Genomic DNA, 24,971 nt, shown 5'->3' on the forward strand with positions numbered 1-24,971 from the left:
GGTTATACGAACTTTTCCGGAACTTTTTGTGTATATTAGACGCAATTCTATACGTAATTTAAATACTCGATTCTGATTGGTTAATATTCTCGCTTAGATTTATTTAGTTACTAACACAAGGGCTACGGAATTTCTAAAGAATCGCGTGGTTTTAATGTTTTTGTTCACGTTTATTGATTTATTGGAGTCAAATTTTTTAAGGAACTCGCATTCCTGTTATAATTCAATTGATATAAGAAAATATTATCTCTGAAAATTTTATAGCCTCGACACTTTTCTCGCCCATTTTTTTGACATTGCTGTTTCTAATTGTAATAATATCTTTAGGTAGCCGTAAATTGCTTACAAGCCCATAAGCTTATAGCTGAGGATTGAATAAATGATGTTATCCAAAGAGGCCAGTTTATTCCAAACAGTCTTCAAGTTTATGATAATATACATTTTCAAGATTTTTATGTTTTTTTTTCAATTTCTCAGTTTTCGTACTTTTCGTCAATTTGTAAATTGTTCTCATCATTGAGAGGTCCCAGTCATTTCCATGAACGTTGAAAAATAACTTGTTTACTAATATTATGACGTAACTGATGTATTGTTTGTTGGACAATATGCGTTTCCATAAAATATATAAAATATAATGTGAGTGGTGTATTTTTGTTTCTTTTTTTCTTCCTTTAGCACAATCGCGTAATAACAGATCCCAATGATTTTCAAAGGTGGCCCAATTGAACTTATTTATTCATTCAGTATAATTTTAAATGAATCAGTATAATTGGACAGAGAAATAAGAATAAATAATAATCAGATAATAGCTAATAATTTTAATGGCTCCACTAATTTGTGTTTTCTCAATATTTGTAATTTTTTGTACGAAATTTTCTGAGTTTTCTGCAGCATTAATCCGTTCCGCTGACTTAGTCTAACCAGAGACAGGTCCTTTGTGTTTTATTGTGACTTTATAGTAATTTTATCGAGAAATGTTTTGTGAAAAGCTATTTATTTTTATGACTTTTGAGATTATTTGGTTTAAAAAATGTTGATTAATTTTTGAATTTCGCCTCTTTATTTCTTCCTTTTGTTGACTTCTTACCTAGTCTTATTAAGGAAAAATCTCTTCTGATGTGTAGTTAGAAAAAAGTAAATTTGTGTAGTTAGGGTTTTGTCTGATTGTAATTTGACGTTGTTACTAGTTGCTTTTAAAATAAGATATGGAGTTTTTGCCGAGAAATTTCTTTTTGCTTTTTATTGTTGTTGTCTTTTTCCTGTAGTCTTTTCAGTTAAAGATCTCGTTGTAATGAGGCATGGCATTATTTAATTCAAATATTAGTATGGTTGTGCAGCAATTTTTTAAACCCAAACGCCTAATTTTGATTATCTCATTGCAAAAATGTAAGTCAAAAGACAGTTAAGTCAAAAATGTAGATGAGGGCGGGTCGGAACATCATGTGCAAACGCACATAATCGAGCCTCCTTGTTTTGTAATAAATGTAGTTTCAAACACGCCAACTGATATTTTACGGTTATAAAAAAAGCAAATGTAGCTGGTAATAATTTTGTTACCAGCTAGAACATTCTTTTTGTAAATAACCAATTGCTGATCCTAAACTCTATTTTGCGTGTGGGCTCGCCATTTAAGACTATCTGAGCTGTTGAAGCAAACCGGTTGAGTTTTGATAGGTTTAAGTTTAGGTTTTTATTTTCATTTTACGAAATAAAATTTATAGAAATCAAACTATATGACAACTGGGAAGAAAAGTTTTTCGATCAAATATGGATTAAAAGATGAGATAATTAATTCGATTCCAACATTTTTAAAACATTTTATAAATTAAAATTTAAACGAGTATAGATAAAGGAAGAACAGCTGAAAACTAAACTTTTGGCCCCTTTAGTAGTAAGCTGAAGCTGTTTTCTGTGTGTCACATGCTACTAAGGGGAACACAAATTTTCACAATCAGTCACAAAATCTGAAAGCAGATCTGACTGTTTTCCTAATAGCTGCCACACGGAAGTTCCTTTTGGCAAGCCAGCACTATTTAATTCCTTAATTTTGACTTAAGTTAAACATATTTTCTACAGCTTTTGCAAAATTCACATTTATGTTTAGCTATAAGGAATTTCGTCTTCGGCTCTAACTTTTCGTGACTTCAATTATTCTTAAGCAATTGATTTCTGGTCACATCTACACATTATTATTATGAAGCGGGTTTTATGGAAACATTCTGGATGGGCAATTCTTTCAACTTGTAGCGCTTGATTTGGTTTTGTAAGTTAGTTTTGCAGTCTGCATTTTTTCTTATGTCTTTTATTTTTTTTCAAATTTTGTTTCAACAGTTGTTTGATTCCAAACAGATTTCTTAAAAATATTTGATGTTAACCGTCAAACGCAGCAGCAATAAATACGCTTAATTTATTTATTTCAAGTGCTTGAACAAAACCACGAGGACAATGGACAACGCCGGTAACAAAATTTTCCACTATCTTTAACACGGCAGAAAACAAGAAGCTACTATAACGTCCGAATCTGAATTTTTCGGCATCTTTTTAAACAAAGTAAGTTTTTTGTACCGGCAAAGTTTCTGTTTACTTTTATATTGTCAATATACATTTGTTCCATTTTTTGCTCTATTATCAGACTTCAAAGAAGACGGCGAGGCCAAAAGTTCAATTTGCTCCATATTATTCAACATATAACGCGACTTTCATTTCCTCTCAGAGCTAAAATTAGATGTATAAGTCTGTTGTTCCATTTGCTCTTGACTTTGCTGTGCTTGTCTTTGAAGAATAAAAAGAGATGGAAGATAGCGCCTGAATGCGTTAATCTGATTCAATTTTTATGAAATTCATACCTTTCAAAGTCACAGCTTTTCTACGGCAGACATCAGACGCGGAGATAAGAATGAAAGAGATTTTTAGCTTCCTATTTCGAATTACTCTTTTACAAAGCCGACATCTATCCTAGCCGAAAATGTTCTAGTTTCATAAAAATTTAGTTAACTTTCCTGAGCTGAACTGGTTGTACAAATTTATGGTACATGCGCTTTATCTATATTTCCCGTTGGTGCAAAAAATTTAGTGGGGGTGGAAAGGGAGAATAATTTGAAAAACGTGTGTGCTTACAGAATTGTGAGGAGAAAAATAAAAGAGATTTTTTATTGAACTTTTATTCAGTTGTATCTGTTTGCTTCTTTCTGGTGATAAACAAATTATTGCTTCATAATTTTCAAAGTGTGATAAACATCAAACTTTCACAACCAAATGAGAACTTGTTTAATGTATGGTTAAACAATAGATTAACTTTATTATTGTAATCAGTGTAAAATTGAAGATGGTTAATCAAGTGTAACTTGCCTCAGTAATTGTTTATAACGCCACATCAAGATGAAACTGAAAAAACACAATCTTGTGAACAAAATAAATCCCACCCCTTCCTCCAATCAATGTGAGTAGAATTCACAGCATATGGTTCTGATGCAATTTCCGAAAATAAAGCAAGATGAAAAATATGCAATTCAATTTCAAAACTCTTTCCCTACTTCCCGATTTGGACTGATATTCCATTTTCATGAATAAGTGGATTCTATGACTCATTATTCCAGAAATAATCCAGGGACACAATGCTGCCCTTATCGATATCAAAACTTTGCGGATGTTTTCTGTCAAAACCTGATGTGTCAATGTATATTTTTCTGAATTAAAACTTCGGTCAACAATTATTCAAAATTAAATATTGACAACAAAGGGACTGCAATTTAAAAAATTGCGCTTTCCACTTATGCCCGAATTTCAAAATCTTGCAAAATGAAATTTGACTAGAAAATTCTTGCAAGAATTTAACAATGAGCGCAATTTTTCTAACCAAAGTATTGCAGCCTGTAATGATAAATTAGATCTAACCTATTACACGTTTACCTCTACGGGGCATGTAATTCTTCTTCAAGGTTTTCGGCTTAGTTCAACGGGGGTGTTATTTTCCACAAATATCACTTTCCCTATCTCCCCTTTTTACTTCTCCCTTGGCGTGGTTAGAACTCACTTTTAACAGCGCAGATTCAAGTGAGCCTGACAAGTCAACAAAAAGATTGACCGCTGTATCTATTACAGGTGAAAGGCAATCACAGAACACATCTGAACAAATCCTGGTCCCCCGAGTACCTCCCTGTATCATAGCACCAAGCACCCCCCCCCCCCCCACCCCGACGCCTATTTTCTATGGCACGCACATACACACACGCATGCACTCCCCCTCACCCCTCCTCCCCCCTCACCCCCCCCCCCCCCTCACACACATTTAAATCACTACCGCCCCACCCTTTAAGTCCATTACGCAATATAGCATGCCATAATGTTCCTCAATTTCATGTACTTGTGAATGGTTCCCTTTCATGTTTGAAAATACAAAGGAGTGAATGGAGAACATATCTTGGTCTATTGTAGCAGAGAAATATTTGAAAGCTAGAGCCGTTTCATTCATTTTAAAATTTCCATTGTATTTGCATTTCATCTTAGAAGTAACACCCACTGATTAAGAAAATTTCTCCTTTTAATATAAAACTATTGTTAAGATCTCAAAAAGAAACATATGATACATATTTCAATATCATATATCATCCTTAATTTGTTCATATATTATTTATCTTTTACTCTTTGACATTATTTTCCATAATAATACCCTGTCCTCCTAAAACAAAAGCTTTGTTTATGTTTGAAATCATGTTTCTTAGTTCCTATCGTTTTCTCTCTATAGCCATAATAACCTTTTTGGCATGACTCCAAACATAATTCAGTGCAGTGCACGTGAAAGCACATGTTCGGAAAATGACATATTTATTACAAGAAAGCAGAAGCGCCGTTCAAAACTAATAAAACAGCAGACATGCCCGCATAAAAAGTGCGGCACGGTCGTCTATCAGAATTGGAAAACTTGACTGAATGTTTTATAATTCATTTAAATAATTTTTCTTGCATTTTTAATGTACGAAACCATATTTCTTCACATTTTTCTTGACTGTTGTTTACTTTTTATCGCTTTTTAACAAGCTCAGCTCAGTCGGCTTGTAATAATTTATTAATGGTAAGTTTTGATGAATCAGTGAAGTTAGCTAAGCGCATCTAATAACACTGTCTCATTGTTCGATTGCCTATCGATTACTCTTCATTACTTTTATAACAGTGATTAAATAGCTTTCTCGTGTAATGTATGAGTTGCACTTTTTAACGAAAGATTATCAGCAAACTGGTGCTGAAACGCAAGCACTTAAACATTATTGTTATCTCAATTGAAGTCTCTCAGTGAGCGGTAAGCCTTTTTTGGTTAGTAGTGTATTTGTTCTTCTTTCAACTTCTTACTTAACGCTGTAACGAGATATTTTTGGGGCTGAAAGCAGGGAGAAGAGAAAATTGTAGCAAAATTATAGTAATTTTCACTCAATCCGAAATTTTCCACTCTTCACTATTTCAGTGTATTATTGAAAATATTGACATATTCTGAGTTTTTACACCATCAATTCTATCATTTGTAATCCATTTTTTCTCGTACGGTCTACTAAGTTGCGATTCAGATTTTAAAAAATATGAAAACCAGCCACGAAAAAAGTTTGCTTTTTTTCTAGAAACGATTGAGTTTCTCAAAAGTCACTCAAATTTTTGTAAACTTAAAAAACCTAACTACCGTCATATCGATCAGATTAAAAATTTTTTACTATGGGTCGGAATATTTAATATAAAATATCTACTTATAATCATCGTAGTTATTCTACAAAAATGTGGTGACATTGAAAGAAACCCAGGTCCATCAAATTTGGATAGAATAACAACAATTGAAAAATACAATGATGAGTGTGCGAGAAAATCGGAGTTCCCCAAGTTTTGGTATATGAATTGTAGAAGCCTCAATAATAAACATGAGCAATTGTCTCGTTTTTTGAAAAACCTTAATGAAACCTCATTCCTAGTTGTTACCGAAACATGGATAAACGAAAAAACTGACATTCCCGAGTTTTATCTGTGCAATAGTCATCACTTCATTCACCAACCAAGATCATCTTTAACTAATGTACAGAGAGGTGGAGGGGTAGGTATTTGGGTTCCAAAACAGTTTGAAGTAAAAATGAGAAATGATTTGAACACAATCAATAGAAGTTTTTTTGAGTCAATGTGGATTGAAATTGGTAAGCCTTTAACACAAAAACTACTCATTAATGTAGCATACTGCCCCAATGTAAATCTTTGTAACTTTTTTCTGGATGAAATGACTGTAGAAACCTTAAATGTGTATTCGTATACAGATAATCTAATTTTATTAGGAGATTACAATATAAACTTGTTAGGCACAAAAGGTAGACAGTCACTTGATATTTTCACAGCAAACAATGGGCTATGTTACGTTAATGAAACGGAGGCAACATGGACAAATGGTGAAAAATATTCGTTAATTGATCACTGCTTTATCTCGAAGAACCAAATTTTTGAAGCCAGTGTTCTAGAGTCGACTCTTGGAGTTGATCACTTCACAATAGTATATCAGTCATCATTAAAAATAGATCACAGTGATAAGAAAAGGCAGTTTTTGATACGTAATACCAAGAAATATTCAAGATCGAATTTCAATCGTGACATTGCGCTGCAAGATTGGTCGCCTATGTACCAGATAAATGAGCCGAACGAAATGTTTTTAAAATTTATCGAAATTTTTGAAAATATACTGAGTTGTCATGCACCCTTGAAGTTGGTAGAAAGTAGTACCAAAAAACAACAAAAGCAATGGTTGACAAAAGAATTACGTGGTCTCATAAATGAAAAACACCGTCTCTTTAATGCGTGGAAGAAAAACCCAAGATTTATAACATTTACAAATCTTTACGCAATTCAGTGAATAGAAAACTGAAAAAAGCTGCAGATGATTACACAAAGAATTTTTTCTAGCAGCTACCAACTTCAAGAGAACAATGGAAATTCATCAAAAATAGGATCAATTCCAACAGCCAAATAGAAAAAATTGACAAATTAAGGGAAGATAGTCATTTTGTTGAGGATGACAGAGAGATTGCCAATGTTCTTAATAATTGTTTTGCGAAACTAGGATTATACAAAGGCAAAGAGGTTGCTCCAAATTGTTCTTCCCTAACATTTGATGGACCGGAATTTAGCTTCCGACCAGTCACGAGAAAAAAATTTTATAATGTTAATGATAATCTACCTAAGCATAAATCTCCCGGACCGGGCTATATACCAGCATGGGCGCTAAAAGATAGTAAACTGTCTATTGGAACTCATTTACAATTTGTCGTCAATGAATGTATAAACAAAAACACGTTTCCTAATATTTTGAAAACAGCGCAAGTTACACCTGTCTATAAGAAGGGAGACCGACTAGAACCAGAAAACTATCGACCCATATCAGTCACACCAATTCTAGCAAAAATTTTTGAGCGATTACTACTTGAACAACTAACTCACCACCTAACTCTTAATGATCTGATTAACAAGAACCAATTCGGCTTTCAAAAGCAAAAGTCCTGTCTCGATACTATCATTTCATTAACTGAAAAGATAAACCAATGCGTTGACGAAAACGAAATTGTTGTCACACTCTTTTTAGACTTAGCAAAGGCTTTCAACTCAATATCTATAGATGTTTTTATGAACAAAAAAAGGTATGGAATTGGAGAAATTGCAAGAATCTTATTAAACTCTTTCCTTTGTGATAGAAAACAGTGTGTAAAAAATGGGATAGCAAAATCAGATTGGGTTGTCATAAATCACGGTGTTCCTCAGGGAACTGTCTTAGGGCCTCTAATTTTTATACTTTATGTCAACGATTTCAGTGAAGTTGTATCAACGAATTGTGATGTATTACAGTTTGCGGATGATACAGCAATTCTATGTCATGCAAAGAATGAAGCAAATTTGCAGCTAATAGCTGAAGATACATTAAACAAGACAGATCAATATATGAAACAAAACAGGTTAACTTTGAATGAGAAAAAAACGGAGTTAATGGTGTTCAGGAATGAAAAATTGCCGATCATTGAAACTGTCGATTTCAAGGGACACCGATTGGAAGCATCTGAAAAATGTAGATATTTAGGTGTAATAATTGATAGGGAACTGACATACCAAAATCAACTAAAAAGGTTATCAGTAAAATGGCTTCAGCAATCAGATCATTATATTTGGTTCGTTATCAGGTACCGCTAAAAAACAAGAATAAATCTTTTTAAATCACTAGTTTTGTCTGATTTAGATTTTAGCGGAATTTTTTTTCAAAATTTACCATCTTACTCTATTGACAGAATTAACAAACAGATAAACTGGAGAATAAAAGTTTGCTTTATGAAAACCAAATACGATACTGCCAGAGATCTACTTCTGGAGACTAAAATTCTTCCAGCAGAGCTCCAAATAACACGGGTGTCTTTAAATAGGTTTTTCAATATTCTCCAACAAACAAGAAATCGCTCTAATAGACATTTCAGATTTTTAGAAAACGTGCCTATTATTGTAAACAAACGAACCCATAACCTTTTCTTAGAACAAAATTGTAAGTCAAATTGGAGTAATGGTTCAATTGTTCGTAACTTTATTCGAAAATGGAACACACTTCCAATTACAATTAGAAAAGAAACGTCGAAGACCAAATTTAAACAAAAAGTTACAGCGGAAATGCTTAAACGACACGAAAGAGTTCCAATAGACAGAAGGGCTGCAGGATTTAAACATATTTTTTATTAAATTATTTTACGAAAACCGAACCTTAGTTTGTTATAAATTAGAAAACAATAATGTTTGATTAATAGATTTCTAACATGTAACATTAACCAATTGGTTAGTTTAATTTACATGTTTGCAGATTTAAAAAAAAGTTATTTGCGTGGATATGTTGATTTTCGACAAATTTGTTTCCGCGACCCAGAGAACAGAACTCGCTTTGTTCGGTTCAGTCAGAGGCAACCGCACCTATTGCTTAAATTAATGCTTCAAAAAAAATTCGAAAGAAGACATTTGTTTAATCTGCATTTCGGAACAAGAGAAATCTGACAAGTAGGACATTACACAGACAAGAAAATTTTGTGAAAGTGACAAAAAGTAATAAAGATGTGAAATCGGAATTGTAATCATTATTCTCATTGGGGATTTTCTATGATTATAATGTAGCACAGTTTTTGAAACCTTTTGAATTTTTCACATCGTTTGACTATATTTGATGTAATTTGAATCCGTTTCATTTAAGTAATGGTACCATATTGTTTTTTTTTAAAAAACTGTGTGTTAAATCAACCAAGCGTTTTTACCAATGACCCATATGACACATGATCATACAGATCTTACTCGATGAAAAAATTTTATCGAGAATCTTATCAGATTTTAAACAATAAAAAAAATTCATAATACGCATCTTATCCAATCTTACAATTTAAAAATTCTATCTTACTAGATGTTATGCACAATAAAAAATCCATCTTGTCAGATTTTACACGATAGAAATTAAATCTTATAGGATCTTACAGAAAAATGAAAAAAAATTCTACTCCTGAGTAGATGTAAAATGAACTCAATGAGCACAATGGAGTTCAAACCTCATATATATATATATATATATATATATATATATATATATATATATATATATATATATATCTGCCTCAAGATTTTAGACCACTTCTCAGACAATTTCCAGACCACTTCTGTTTTACAGAAAAATTATACACTATTCCACGAAAATCTTTTCAACATTTGCCCCCCCCCCTGGTACCTAGTAGAGATTCGCCACCCCATCTGTGCTATTGTTTACCATAATTTTTGGCGTACATTCTAGATAGCCAAATATCAGTTTAAGTGCAATTGCGGACCGCTGTTCACGGCCATGTCTCGCTCGCGCTGTGGGATGTAATCCGGAAATCGCGGGTCGGTTTTCGCGGCCAAGCCGCAACGCGCGTGAAGCGCGCCCACGGACCCGCCTGTCGCAAATTTCTTTCGCTCTGTATTCCAATTCGGCTAATTGCAATAGCATGGCGTATTTTATTCTATTCAGTTTAACATAGTATGCGCATACGTGGAAAGTTATTAGTCGTCTCTGATTGGTTAATAAATCGCTTGCTTGAACTTTATTCAAGAATAGCCCCCTTTTGCTAAAGGGGGGCAGTTGCTGAAAAGATCCAAATTTTTATTGTTTGAGATTTTACAAGATCTTATACTTTCAGATCAGCACCTCAAAGTGTGATAGGAAAGCCACAAGCAAGTATTCCACTTTGTGCAGGAATATCCTTTGGGTGTGAGACTTTTATAGAAAGAGATTTTTCAATAAAACTTGCTTAAGGTTTTAAATCTCGACCTTTTCGTTTAAATCCCAACTTTTCTTTCACTTTTCTTCTAGTTTTAAGCTCAAAAGTCTTTATTTGTCGCCCAGTTTTATCTTTCATCTTCAAAAGTCTTAAGCTCGCTTTAAGCCTTCCTGACACGATCTGCTTCAAGTTCCCAAAACGGCCAGAAGACCAAAGTTCAAGAGAATGTCTGATGAACGCCTCCAATCTCCAACTTGCCCTTCCAAACACTTCTATCAACGCAAAAAAACACTCTGACAAAAGCCAAATTTAAACCCAGTTTTGTAATTGTGAATGTTTATCAGAGCATACAAGAAAACGAAGTGAATCAAGAACTTCTCAATAACAATGCTATGAATCTTATCAGGGTGCTTCCGATAACAAGCAGGGCCAGCGGAAAACCAACAAAACTGATTCGCGTCATAACTGGCTCCGCAGACCATATAACAGCCGCAGTCAAACATGGCGTAAAAATAGACTGGGTGCTCCGCCGCTGCGAACCAAGTAAAGATCCACCTGACATTAAGCAATGATTCAAATGTCAATAGTTTGATCGTTCGTTGAGCAATTGTAAAGACAATTTGAGATGTCTACGATGTGCAGGCAAACACAATTTAAAAAGATTTAATGAATCGAAAGAACGGGCAAAATGTGCAAACTGTGGTGGCTCACACGCAACAGTGTATAGAGGCTGTCCCGCATATCAGAACGCCGTGACTGAAGCAAATAAACAGAGACAAGAAATGACATACTCAAATGCCATTACAAGTAAAGATACTCAAAACACTCAGTCATTAACCACTACAAAAATTACTGTTCTAGTTGCTGAAGTTCTCAGTGAAATAAGAAACAATCTCAATAAAATGTCCTATAGCAATAATATCAGCGTTGTTAGCAACAGTGGCTACAGAAGAGTGTTTAACGAAAGAATAGATGGACATGAAATTCCCGATAATATCAAGAAAGCAAATCTGATGCAAACTGTTAACACAAACATGATTCAATCTAGCAGCCAACAAAACCATCAGAATGGACATCAGTAAATTTTACAATGGATCTGTCGTGGCTTAAAAAACAAAATTTATGAATTGTTCTTGTTTCTGACGGAAAAAAAACATTGACATTTTTTGTTTAAATGAAGTCAAGAAATGACAAAAACGTTTTGTACATGAAAAAAATTTTATTGTAACATAAGCATACGCAAGCAGTTTTCATGGGTCTTTTATCATTGCAATAACCATGGCATAAACGTCAAAGAGGTTAGACCAATTATATCCAGAAAAAGCAGTAACGCATAGGCATTAAAGATAATCGGTGTAAACTTAGAAGCACCAATCATTGGAAACATATGGATAATCAATGTTTACAATTCACCCAATCAAGACCTAAAATGACTGAAATATTCGACTGCAACCCCCCGAACATATTCATATGTGGAGATGTCAATTCTCCTCATGAAGAGCTCAATTGTACATACAACACCAAAAATGGCGGAAAACTGCTGGGAATAATCGATGAAGGAATCTTCAAACTACTGAACAACGTTTATCCAACGTATCAATCTAATCAACATAAGAGCCAAAGCATGCTTGATTTACATTTCTGCAGTCTTTCAGTCTTTGAACATTTTGAAAATTTTCAAGTATTAGAAGATTTCGCCAGCGACCACTCAGCGACACTCACCTCCTTGAAGCTGAAACTTCAAACAGAATTCGATTTATAAGCAAAAGTCAATTTCAAGAAGTTCTAAAAACATGCAAAAGTCAATTACAAAAATTTCTGCTTGTACCACCAAAGTATCCAAATAAAGACAATCTGAATGAAATAAGCCACAACCTCATCGAACTAATTCATGAGGCAATCGAGCTACCCTATGTAAATAATACGAATATTCAAATTAGTCAAGAGGAAAACAATCTAATCAAACAAAAGAAAAAGATAGGGAGGCAACTGAAAAGTGCAAATGATGACAGTTTTTTTCGATTGAGAAACGAAATAAGAAGGGCATTAAAACGTTCGATTGAAAGACAAAATAGAAAGTTAATTGAAACAGCGAAACAAGCAGGAAACAAGGGGTTCTGGAAAGAAATCAAAACCATCACTACTGATAAACAACAGTCAAGCTGATCACATTTACAAATAATTTTCAAAGTCAAAATTGCTGTTACTGACAATGAAAAGTGTGAAATGTTTAAAAGCCTGATGATTGAGGCAATGAAAGAACACAAATACGAAAACGAAGATTTTCTGGAGACAGAATGAAACACAAAACTTCTATTAGAAACAAAATAAAAAGAACTAACTGAAGAAACTTTTTTAAACATTAAAGAGTTCAATGAAATTCTGAAAAACACAAGTAAATCATGTCCGCAGCCAAACAAAATAAGCTATCAGCTACTGAAGGCTCTACCAAAAACCATTAAAGCTTTCATATGCATAATTATTACCAGCTCAATTAACAATTCTCATGTGCCATGCCTTTGGAAAGACTCACAATGCTTCCAAAAGTAACAATGCTTCCAAAACCTCAAAAATACAGGAAGCAAACAGAAAATTACAGACCAATTAGCCTTACCAATTGCATTGCAAATGTCTGTGAAACTGTTGTTAAAAACCTCATACAAAACCACTGTGAAGCAGACAAAGTCTTTGGACCACAACAGAGTGCATACAGAGCAAACAGATGCACAACCGATAATCTACTTGTTTTGACTCAGCATATAAGTGAAGCATACCAGTGGTCAGAAATTGTGGTACTTGACTGCCTCGATGTAGAAAAAGCTTTTGATGCAGTCTGGAGATGAGGTTTGATTGACAAACTTAACAAAATCAGAATACAAGCAAAAATCATCAAACGGGTGAATTCTTTCCTCTCACAAAGAAACGTTTACGTGAAAATTAAGAATACAAGAAGCGAGAATTTCTAACCTACAGCCTGGGTCCCCCAGGGTAGGGTTGTGGCGCCCATATTGTTCTTAATTAAAGTCTCCAACATTCCAGAAATGCCAGCAGAAATTTCTCAGTTCATAGATGACTTTGCATTGTTTTACAGCTCAAAGTCCAGTCAGTTAATACAGAGCAAACTCCAAGCTTCACTAAACATTCTCATAAAGTGGTGTAATAAGTTAAAAATCAAAATAAATCCCGCCAAATTAAATTACATGCTCTTCACAAAACCTTCGAAAAGACAAAGAAGTCTAAGCCGCCTAAACATCAACGGAAAACAAATTGAAGAAGCGAAAACCATCAAGTTCTTAAGAGTAACCATGACGCCAGACCTAAACTGGAATGAACATTGTAAAGACATCACAACCAGAGCAAACCAGCGAATCTTCCAACTGCGGCGTCTAAGCAACCTCAATGTTGAGCAGGAAAAGTTGCTTCTGCTGTACAACTCCTGAATCCGGCCCGTATTTCTTTATGCAAACGCTTGCTGGCGCAACCAATCGCAAACGGTCAAATCAACATTGCAAAGAGCACAAAACAGAGCACTGAGATTTTGTTTAAGGAAATCTCGATGGTATAGTGTGCAAAATTTACATGAAGAGTCGAACTCACCTACTATAAGAAACATTCAGATGCGGCTGGCAAAAGACTACATCAAGCGCGCACAAAAAAGTTAAAGCAATTTTACGCCTTATAGAGAAGAAAGGTGTTGTCCAAAGAACAACTGCAAAAGCACATTGGACTTTCTGCTTGGTTAGGTTGCCTGAAAATCAAACCTTTTCTTTTTATTTATTGATTAAAAAGTCAATGATCACCGACTAAGAACCAAAGGATTCTTCGAATCAAAGTCAGGATCTAACCTAGGGTCAGGAAGCTTCTTCGATCCTTTCGAATCAGAAGGTGCCCGCCGTTTCCTAGGCTTTATAAACCGCTTCTGTCGCTTCCAAGCTCTATGAGCCTCCAACAGTCCACTCGATAACAACCGCTCAAACAGAGGAAGCTTCTCTAGAGCAGTCTGTCGGGGAGCCCTGGCTCCGTCGCCGAAGCTTTCGAGAGGAATCACCCGAATTATGCCCTGAGAAAACTTTTCCTCTGGGGCAGGACTCTCGGGAGCATTGCGTACAGACATCTTGTTATTTTCCTCAAGCCTGAAAACTCAGCATTTGTATAAAGTACAAGACAAGTCAAAACCGGCAACGTTTGCATCAAGGGTTCTAAGTGTCTCAATTCTGCATAACAAAGTCATTTCGAAACTCGAGAGAAATTCATCAGCCACGATGTATGGAAAAAATGAACCGTAAAGACAATTCTCTAGCAGAAACGTGTGTAAATTGGCGCAACACATCAGTACACGAAATGAAAAACACAGCGGGAGTTCGATGCCCCAACGCGCCGCAGCTGTCTCGAGCAAACAGACAAAGCTGTTTGAAGCTCAGCCCTTCTTCTAGTTTTAGTTTAATTCAATCTCTTTTCTGTTTTCCTTTCTTTCTCTTTTACTTCCTTATTCTTTTTTTTCGTCCCCATCCCTGACAAAACTTACCTTCATACCTATCAATGTCCAATAACAACTGCAAACGCGGCAAGCCAGAAGTACTCAACGACAAGTAATCGCAATCAAGAAAAGCCAGTAAAAACCCTCCACTGTTTTTAAAATGGCTTCGTACCCCAGTAACATTGTCCAGTTTAGAGCTAATGTCCCAAATTCAAACTCAAACTCAAACTCTTAAAACTGCTGCTGTAATAAACTTGATTGTTAATGTTTGTACATGAATTTCCTCTAAATTTCCACGATAACTCGGGTTCAGTCTTACCTATTCACTCTTTCATTCACTCTAATTCACTCACTCGCTCACTGACTTACCAACTTAATTATTCTCTCAATCACTTTCTCTCACTCGCTAACTAATTATAATTTTGTTCGCTTATGCAAACTTGATAAACACACACACTATTTTTCTCTTTGCATCATGGATCCACTAATATACGGAGAACCCATATGAGAAACAACATTTCAATTAACATGTGATCGAAACGGAAATTTCGTTAGTCTAGACACGTTGTCTTGTTGAAGCAGGACATAGTTTTAGTAATTTCGCAGTCCATTTGAAGCTGTAATGACTTTTTATGACTCGTTACATGTGCTTGATGGAAAGAAAGCAAAATGAAGTGGTCAAAATAGTGCGTATGAGAGATGAGACTCGTAAAATAGAATGTTATTTTCGTCATGATTTTCGTCAAGGGCGTTGGTTGTTTGTGAACATATTTGATTAAGCTAATAGAGGTTAAGACCCGTTGTTTTGATGTGACCTGCCTAATTAGAATGTATGTGTGTCTGAAAGCATGTACGTTTTCAGCCTAATGCGCTTATTTTTGACGCTTCGTGACAGCATTATCATACCAAAAACACGCTCAGGGCTATTTTATCAAGTATATAGTGCTGTTTTTCACTAATAGCTAGGGGAGGGGGTAGAAAACGTCTTAATAATTGTTGGCCTTTCCATCACCCGCTCCGCTCTCCTGGTGGCAAAGTGATGTGTTTTCTATTTCCAAATTAGACTGAAATTCACTTCTGCTTCAGCGTGTATTAGTAGGTGCAGCAGTTGGGTATTGTTATGGCTGAGAGAATTGGGTGCGGTAGCCCATTGTGGCAGGGCAAAAACGAGCACCTAGCAGCAGCATAAGCACATAAGCAGTACTTATAGTCGTAGCAGTAGTAACACCAGCAGTAGCAGCAGCAGTTGTGTTGTATGGGAGCAGAGGTGTAATAGTGGTGGTGGTGGTAGTTGTTGGGGGCAATAGAGGCGAGGCAGCCTTAGCATTCAGATGTCGTGTCTGAATGTGCGTTCTCTTTTGTCAATTGCAGCAGAAGTACATTTCCCATTTGCGTAATTGAAAAATTCCTTCAAGAAGTGTTTCCCACTTAGATCCTGTTAAGTTTCCTGCGCTCGTAGCTGTTTAATTATTTCATGCGTGAGCACCACATACCCCCAATGCAACTGTACTACCAAACGCCTATTTAGCCCATAATTCCTTTCTTATTGCCCGTTTGTCGCCTCTTTTGGGTTTCGGAGGGGGAGCTAGAAAGAAAGGAAGAGAACAAAATTGTCCTTTAATTTTGGTTAGACTTTGTTCTCCTTTATTCTCTAAAATTCTGCGTTCGCATCCTTTTATCTTTATGAACAGCATTATGACAATCGAATCATGTGATTATAAAATTTGTTCATGCAAATGAAACAATTTTCTTTGTTCAAACATAACGTGTTAACACCTATTTCAATTGTATTCACACATTTTATTTCCTGCTTACACAATACTCACTTAAAAGTCTTCAATCATTTGAAGAGGATTTTTGAAAAGCAATCGAAATTTGAAAACATTTGTTTGTACACATCTCTTTTTATTCAGCTTGTGTGCAAAATTTGCACTTTTTACGTTTCTATTTTGTTCAACTTTTGATTCCCAAGCAAAAAAGAAATTGGGAAAAATAGTAACCGAAAATATGAAGAATAGCGAAAAGGCAGCAAAATTTCGGAAAGAGTGAAGTTGATTATAGCAATTGGCTTTCTTCTTAGATTGGCTCTCCATTTTAGCGTACCTTGAGTAATTAACTGTGATAAGGAAAGGGCACAAAAAACAGCAGTGGGGCGCCCGTTCTCTAATTATCTTGGGAATAATACAGTGGAAGAATGTTCACTTCTCGGTACATAAACATAATCTAGAAACACATTGCGAAAAAATGAGAAAGGCGAGGGGAGCGATTGCCGCATAGTTATTAAACGTACACTTTTCAGTTTTCCTTTCCTGATTTCAACAAAAGGAAGAAAAGGAAAAGTTTCCAACGTCAAAACTCACAAAATTTCCATCATACATTCTTGTATTGATAACTTTTTGCGTCCGCTTTTTGTTGTCTTTTTTGTTACCTTTTTCTTTAATGATGTTGGTTTTGCTGGGATAAGTTACTTTTGTTGCGCGCGGCGTTCTCGTTTCAATGGATTTCGCCCATTTTGATAAATATCGATTGAAAGCTTTGACCTTAGGTAGCCTTGGTAAATTTTTAATTTCACTCTTTTCTTAACTCAGTTAAATCATCTTGGCAAGATAGAGATTATTCTGCTCCGTCTAGCTACTGGGTCTAAAATTTCGCAAAGGAAATCTGGCGTTCCTTGGCTGTAAATTTCCTTTAGCAATTGTCGCTTTTCCTCGTTTTTGCGACTAATTGATTTTTCTCGAATTTAAATCTTTTAATCCAGCTCTCCTAATCCCGCCTTTTGAGCCTGAATTTGATTTTGAAAACCACTCAAAACTTGCGGCAACTACAGTTATAATACACGAAGACGGAAATTGATTACTGTTAGTCACTTTATTTATATCGCGGGCCACTTTTAAACTACTTTCATTCTACGCACCTTGACAAGGAGAGTGAAAATACAATTGTTTTATAGTTTTCTGCTCTAAACTTTTCACTAATTTTCCTGCTGTTTACCTTTCCTTGTTTTTTTATTGCACAGAGCATTGCTAGTGCGATTATTTGCAGTATTAAGAGGATATTACGTGTTTTAGAAGAGTAATACATGTGCAAGCAGGCTATCCTCTATTCTCGAAGGACGTCAGGGATTTGGAATATTTCTTCCCCAGAAATACACTTGATAACATTTTGACGGGATTTTTTTTCCAGGATGCGATTAGGCAACCAATTTATACATTCCCACTTAAACTAACACACGCTAGGGGAAATTGCCCGAAAATTATACTCTCTAAACCGTCAAAGCTGATTATTACCCCTTATCTCTAAATTGGTCCATTACTCCATACGCGTAGACTGATATCCGATTATTATACCAACATTTACAATTTAAGTCCCAAGCATCAACATTAAAATTGTTTCCAGTTTTTTGCCATGTATAGCATCAAACAGGATAGTTTTGTTAGTTAATAAATTGTTACTTCTTGGCAATCATTTTTACATTTTAGACGTTCTTTATTGCTCTTACATTGTTCATACTGTTTACCAAATTTTATACTGTAAGTTTGATTTCTTACATATGTCAATTTGCTGTTTTCATAAATAAACACTGAGTAAGTATTTCCATAAACAAAAGATTTACACATCCCAAGTGACTTTGTGGGAAAATCGCTTGTTATTCAAAAAAATATGAAATACAATGCAACACGGTAAAACACATGTTCAACTCTTGGCAGGTTGATGTGGGTGTACCAGGGCAGAGAAAAGCTGTGCTGTTTGTGTGTGTGTGTGTGTGTGTGTGTGTGGGGGGGGGGGGGGGGTGGGGGTTGGCGGAACGAGCTCATTACTCACTAATCGTAGTCTGCATAAAGTCTAATATTAAGCCAGCTGTGGGCTGACCTTGGACGCGGTTACATCCAGTTTTCCAGTCAATAACACTAACATCTGACCAAGAAGCGGGTTTTCATATCAGAGCGTGGTTTTTATTATCAGAGCAACTTATCTAACAAAACCTGAACCGCAACCACCAATCATTCGCGCTGCAACCACCAACGGGTTATCAAAAACAACAATCCGTAAAACAGAAAGATAGAAAAACCAACTAATCAATAATATGCACGTCACCAAATACACTTTCTGAACATATTTAGAGCATTTTTGGGCAATCTTCTATCTTTTATGCACATCTAAATTTTTTCGATAATTTAAATGGGTCTGAATGGTTCCTTAATTTTTTTTTGGAAATGTACTTTAACAACCCCTTTAAAAAGTTCCGGAACCATTTTGAGCAAAATTTCATAGAGTTAAATACAAAATTTACTTTTTAAGACTTCTCCTAGCGCTTTTTAATGTTTTTGGGTCCATTTGCATTTTCGGATCTTTTTCCGTTTGTGCTCCCCCCCAGCTTAGTGGGCGCAATATATTTGCACCCCCCAGACGCAAGTGCCATATTTTTACATAATGATTTACTATGTAATGGCACGTTTTCTGTAACTGGTGGCGCATAACGTACTGTGCGGGCACAAACAGAAAAGATCCGAGTTTTCGAATCTGATAGCATTATATACTTTTCTTGAAAGATATTGCAGAAAAGTTACATAGCGCCTGACTTGTATAAAAAGACTGATTTTTGACTTTGATTAATGTTCCCTATTTCAGAAAACTTGCATTGCATTTGTTAATTTCTCTCAAACGAAGTGTTTACCAATTATATTGGTCCTGTGATCCTTTTTATGCCATTCTTTCGCTTGACCGATTTCTGACCCCTTTGACTTTTTGTCCTCAAAAACGGGAAAAAGAGGTAGCGCTCAAGGGGCATTAAGTTTTCTTAGAGCTCTAAGCTTAAATGTACTCTAAGAATTGATCCACCAAAACTGTTTTGAGGAGACAATATCATGGCGTGAAGGGCAGCTCTTAGTCTTAAAATTTCACCCCTCTGTCACCCCACCTTACCATCCCCGCAATCAGCCCCTCATTACCCGCTTCCTCAAAGCTCCCATTGTCCGTTCTCCTCCACCTGTCGAATTTAACCCCCATCTCATCTAGCCTTGGCAACCCTACCACCATCGATAGACCCACTCTCTCTCTCTCTCTCTCTCTCTCTCTCTCTCTCTCTCACACACACACACACACACACACACACACCTGTCACCCCCCTAATGCTAGCATCCCTAAGCCCAAGCTCGCTACTACTGAAGCCAACCATCGTGTTAGCCGTCGCAGGCAACGTCGTTTGAGAGCAACTCGCCCGACGACGTCAGTCAGTTATCTATGTTAGTTGATTTTTCTACATCTAATTTTGGGTACATCTTTATTTTCAAGATTTCATTTAGCGCTTTTCAATATTTTTGTCTTTTTAAAAAGTCAATTCTCTCAACATTAGATATTTTTCTCGACAGATATTGATAACATAAGGCCAGACTGTTGTACAGAAAAATTGTTTTTGACATTGAATAATTTTGCCTATTTTGCAAAAAATTGCCTTGCATTTATTCATCTAATTTAGATTTATCTACACATAATTTTGGAGTAGAAACTTATCAAATGATTGCAATTTTTTGTTGTCGATTCGAGAGTGCTAAAAACTGATTCATTACAGAGTTGATCAAAATTTTCATAAAATTTTTAAATTGACTCAACAAAGGTTTTTGAACTTGCACTGCAAGCTTGTTTGAGGGATGTTTTTGTTTTTCTCAGAATATGCATACTGATAATCACAACTGTATTGGAATTATTGACCAAAAACATTGCAAATTGTGGTATCAGCCGTTAAGTTGTATCTTAAAAATCGACCAGAATTCAACCGACCAAAATCGACCAGAGTTTAACAGCAAACGGCTGTGTACTGTTTTACTTTTGCCATTTTATATAATATTAAAAACATTTCACCTTAAGGGACAACTGCATAAAGATAACACAAAATTTTTTAAGGTCCATTATAGAATTGTTTATTTGTCGGTCCATTATAAATGGTCTTTTTAAGGTCTTTTTAAGGTCCATTATAAAATTGTTTATTTTATGTATTGGTTGATATTAATCGATTCAAAGTTTTTTCATTCAAGATGCGTACCGCATCTTTTTCATTGTTTCAGGCAAGCCGAAAAACCCACAAAAATGCTGGGAATGTAGATTAAAACTGCTAATTTTTCCAGCTTTAGAATTCAAAAATTGAAAAAAAGCTCAGTTTAAGTCAGCATGCTAAAACATTATTAAAAAACCCTAAGCGAAGCTACAAGATGAATATGAATGAAACGTTGTTACAAAACGTTAAAGATTTAGTTGAATTCAAAATTGGAGTACAAAAACCTAGAGATTTATAGTTTTTTATTGCTGAAAGATAATGATATACATCAATATGAACCTCATGTTTGAGAATCGCTGAAAACTCTTGAACTTTCAGAATAAAAAATAGAAGACTACATAAGTTTGGTGACATTCATTCTAAAATTATACAGCTATTATTTGTTGCCTATTGGGAGATTTTTATTAATGTTATTCAAATGATACTGAGCCCTCAAATAGTTGAAAAATCTTTTAAAAAACTATTTTATTTCATTGCAACAAGTTTTCATTGTAACAATTGAAAGATTCTACCTGCTTTTTGAAAAGGCATTGTAGATTAAGTTTGAGACAGTTTTAATGTTGAAGACTTTTTTCCTCAAATTTTCTCATTTGATTTTGAAGAAAGAAAATTAAGGTATTGTCTTTGAGACTGGAGAAAGCTACTTTCAAGAGTCTAAATGCGCGTTAACTTTCTATTTTTACCTAAAAAGTTTTCTGAAAAACAACCGAACACTCTTCTATCTTTCAGGCAACCTTCTATCTTTTATGCACATCTAAATTTTTTCGATAATTTAAATGGGTCTGAATGGTTCCTTTATTTTTTTTTGGAAATGTACTTTAACAACCCCTTTAAAAAGTTCCGGAACCATTTTGAACAAAAAAATTTCATAGAGTTCAATACAAAATTTACTTTTAAGACTTCTCCTAGTGCTTTTTATTGTTTTTGGGTCCATTTGCATTTTCGGATCTTTTTCCGTTTGTGCTCCCCCCAGCTTAGTGGGCGCAATTTATTTGCACCCCCCACACGCAAGTGCCATATTTTTACATAATGATTTACTATGTAATGGCACGTTTTCTGTAACTGGGGGCGCATAACATACTGTGCGGGCACAAACAGAAAAGATCCGAGTTTTCGAATCTGATTGCATTATATACTTTTCTTGAAAGATATTGCAGAAAAGTTACATAGCGCCTGACTTGTATAAAAAGACTGATTTTTGACTTTGATTAATGTTCCCTATTTCAGAAAACTTGCATTGCATTTGTTAATTTCTCTCAAACGAAGTGTGTTCCAAATAAATTGGTCCTGTGGTCTTTTTTATGCCATTCTTTCGCTTAGCCGATTTCTGACCCCTTTGACTTTTCGTCCTCAAAAACATGAATAAGAGGTAGCGCTCAAGGGGCATTAAGTTTTTTTAGAGCTCTAAGCTTAAATGTACTCTAAGAATTAATCCACCAAAACTGTTTTGAGGAGACAATATCATGGCGTGAAGGGCAGCTCTTAGTCTTAAAATTTTACCCCTCTGTCACCCCACCTTACCCTCCCCGCAATCAGCCCCTCATTACGCGCTTCCTCAAAGCTCCCATTGTCCGTTATCCTCCACCTGTCGAATTTAACCCCCATCTCAACTAGCCTTGGCAACCCTACCACCATCGATAGACCCACTCTCTCTCTCTCTCTCTCACACACACACACACACACACACACACACACACACCTGTCACCCCCCTAATGCTAGCATCCCTAAGCCCAAGCTCGCTACTACTGAAGCCAACCATCGTGTTAGCCATCGCAGGCAACGTCGTTTGAGAGCAACTCGCCTGACGTCAGTCAGTTATCTATGTTAGTTAATTTTTCTACATTTAATTTTGGGTACATATTTGTTTTCAAGATTTCTTTTAGCGCTTTTCAATATTTTTGTCTTTTTAAAAAGTCAATTCTCTCAACATTAGATATTTTTCTCGACAGATATTGATAACATAAGGCCAGACTGTTGTACAGAAAAATTGTTTTTGACATTGAATAAGTTTGCCTAATTTGCAAAAACTTGCCTTGCATTTAGTCATCTAATTTAGATTTATCTAAACATAATTTTGGAGTAGAAACTTATCAAATGATTGCAATTTTTTGTTGTCGATTCGAGAGTGCTAAAAACTGATTCATTACAGAGTTCATCAAAATTTTCATAAAATTTTTAAATTGAGTCAACAAAAATTTTTGAACTTGCACTGCAAGCTTGTTTGAGGGATGCTGTTGTTTTTCTAAGAATATGCATACTGATAATCAAAACTGTATTGGAATTATTGACCAAAAACATTGCAAATTGTGGTATCAGCCGTTAAGTTGTATCTTAAAAATCGACCAGAATTCCAACAAAACGGAATTTAGCAGCAAATTGCTTTGTACTGTTTTACTTTTGCCTTTTTATATAATATAAAAAACATTTCACCGGGACAACTGCATAAAGATAACACAATTCTTTTAAGGTCCATTATAGAATTGTTTATTTGTCGGTCCATTATAAATGGTCTTTTTTAAGGTCCATTATAAAATTGTTTATTTTTTGTATTGGTTGATATTAATCGATTCAAAGTTTTTTTTTCTATTCAAGATGCGTACCGCATCTTTTTCATTGTTTCAGGCAAGCAGAAAAACCCACAAAAAAGCTGGGAATGTAGATTAAAACTGCTAATTTTTCCAGCTTTAGATTTCAAAAATTGAAAAAAAAGCTCAGTTTAAGTCAGCATGCTAAAACATTATTAAAAAACCCTAAGCGAAGCTACAAGATGAATATGAATGAAACGTTGTTACAAAACGTTAAAGATTTAGTTGAATTCAAAATTGGAGTACAAAAACCTAGAGATTTATAGTTTTTTATTGCTGAAAGATAATGATATACATCAATATGAACCTCATGTTTGAGAATCGCTGAAAACTCTTGAACTTTCAGAATAAAAAATCGAAGACTACATAAGTTTGGTGACATTCATTCTAAAATTATACAGCTATTATTTGTTGCCTATTGGGAGATTTTTATTAATGTTATTCAAATGATACTGAGCCCTCAAATAGTTGAAAAATCTTTTAAAAAACTATTTTATTTCATTGCAACAAGTTTTCATTGTAACAATTGAAAGATTCTACCTGCTTTTTGAAAAGGCATTGTAGATTAAGTTTGAGACAGTTTTAATGTTGAAGACTTTTTTCCTCAAATTTTCTCATTTGATTTTGAAGAAAGAAAATTAAGGTATTGTCTTTGGGACTGGAGAAAGCTACTTTCAAGAGTCTAAATGCGCGTTAACTTTCTATTTTTACCGAAACAGTTTTCTGAAAAATAACCGAACACAAAATTTTTTGAAATTTAAAAGTCAACAATTTTTATCGAAAACTTGAGTTAATAGGCACATGAAATTATAAACGCAAAATGAAACTTCTCCACAATTTTATCTCTGAAATAGCGGCATTTTTGAATTTCAGTCTTTTTTAAAAAAAAATGGATTAAATTTAATAATTTAATAAGTTTGGATTGATTCGTTTCAAATTTTTGTTTTGCACTAATTTTTATGAAGTAACATGTCCTTAATGTTGAAAAAGATAGAAGAATTTTCGGCGCTGTATAGTGTTCATTAGTATAAATTTATCTCAACATCTAGCTTGTTTCACGAGAAAGAACAATCTATTGCTCAAAATAATCAATCCGTGTGAAAAGTTTTATCTATTTGAAATTAGAAATTTTTGAAAACTTTGAAAATATTTCTCTATTTCTTTTTCGAAAAATATGGCAACACTAAACACCACAACAATTTAGTGAGAGGTGATTAAATCTGTTCTATGGTATATATACATTGCCTATCACAGATTTATTTTTTGCATAAAAACTAAAGGTATTTTCAGATTTGGTGTATGATCGTAGTACAGGAGCAAAGTTTCAAATTGAATAGTTTACATTGGCTCATTTTTGAGAAACACTAAAAGTTACTTGACAACGGTCTATGGCTAATCATATTGAATGAAGTTAATGAATTTGATTCATTAGAAATAAATAAATTGCACGGTTAGAGACGAGGACAGGAAGCCTGCAGAACAGGAAGCCTGTCAGGAAGCCTGCAGAACTTGATAATTCATTAAAAAATAATAAATTAAAATTTCTTTTTGAACGTGTGTTATTTGAGCTCTTGAT

General features: G+C 34.8%; 1 protein-coding gene across 9 annotated transcripts in view; it reads left to right on the plus strand.

The window, feature by feature from the left end:
• Positions 1-2,246: 2,246 nt before the first annotated feature.
• LOC142339269 (gamma-aminobutyric acid receptor subunit gamma-2-like) overlaps positions 2,247-24,971 on the plus strand; it is a 104,178-nt gene continuing 81,453 nt past the window's right edge. For 2 of the 9 annotated variants that reach the window (XM_075389160.1, XM_075389161.1), the window contains exon 1: positions 16,783-18,287. The gene's annotated coding sequence lies outside the window, so the exon portion shown is untranslated. Of the gene's footprint in view, positions 2,264-4,672; positions 5,072-5,153; positions 5,311-16,782; positions 18,342-24,971 lie in introns of those variants that run through there. The other 7 variants (XM_075389162.1, XM_075389167.1, XM_075389170.1 and 4 more) reach the window with 7 other exon arrangements.

Source organism: Convolutriloba macropyga, chromosome 5, assembly GCF_964194025.1.
Source record: "Convolutriloba macropyga chromosome 5, txConMacr16.3, whole genome shotgun sequence".
Lineage (NCBI taxonomy): Eukaryota > Metazoa > Xenacoelomorpha > Acoela > Convolutidae > Convolutriloba > Convolutriloba macropyga.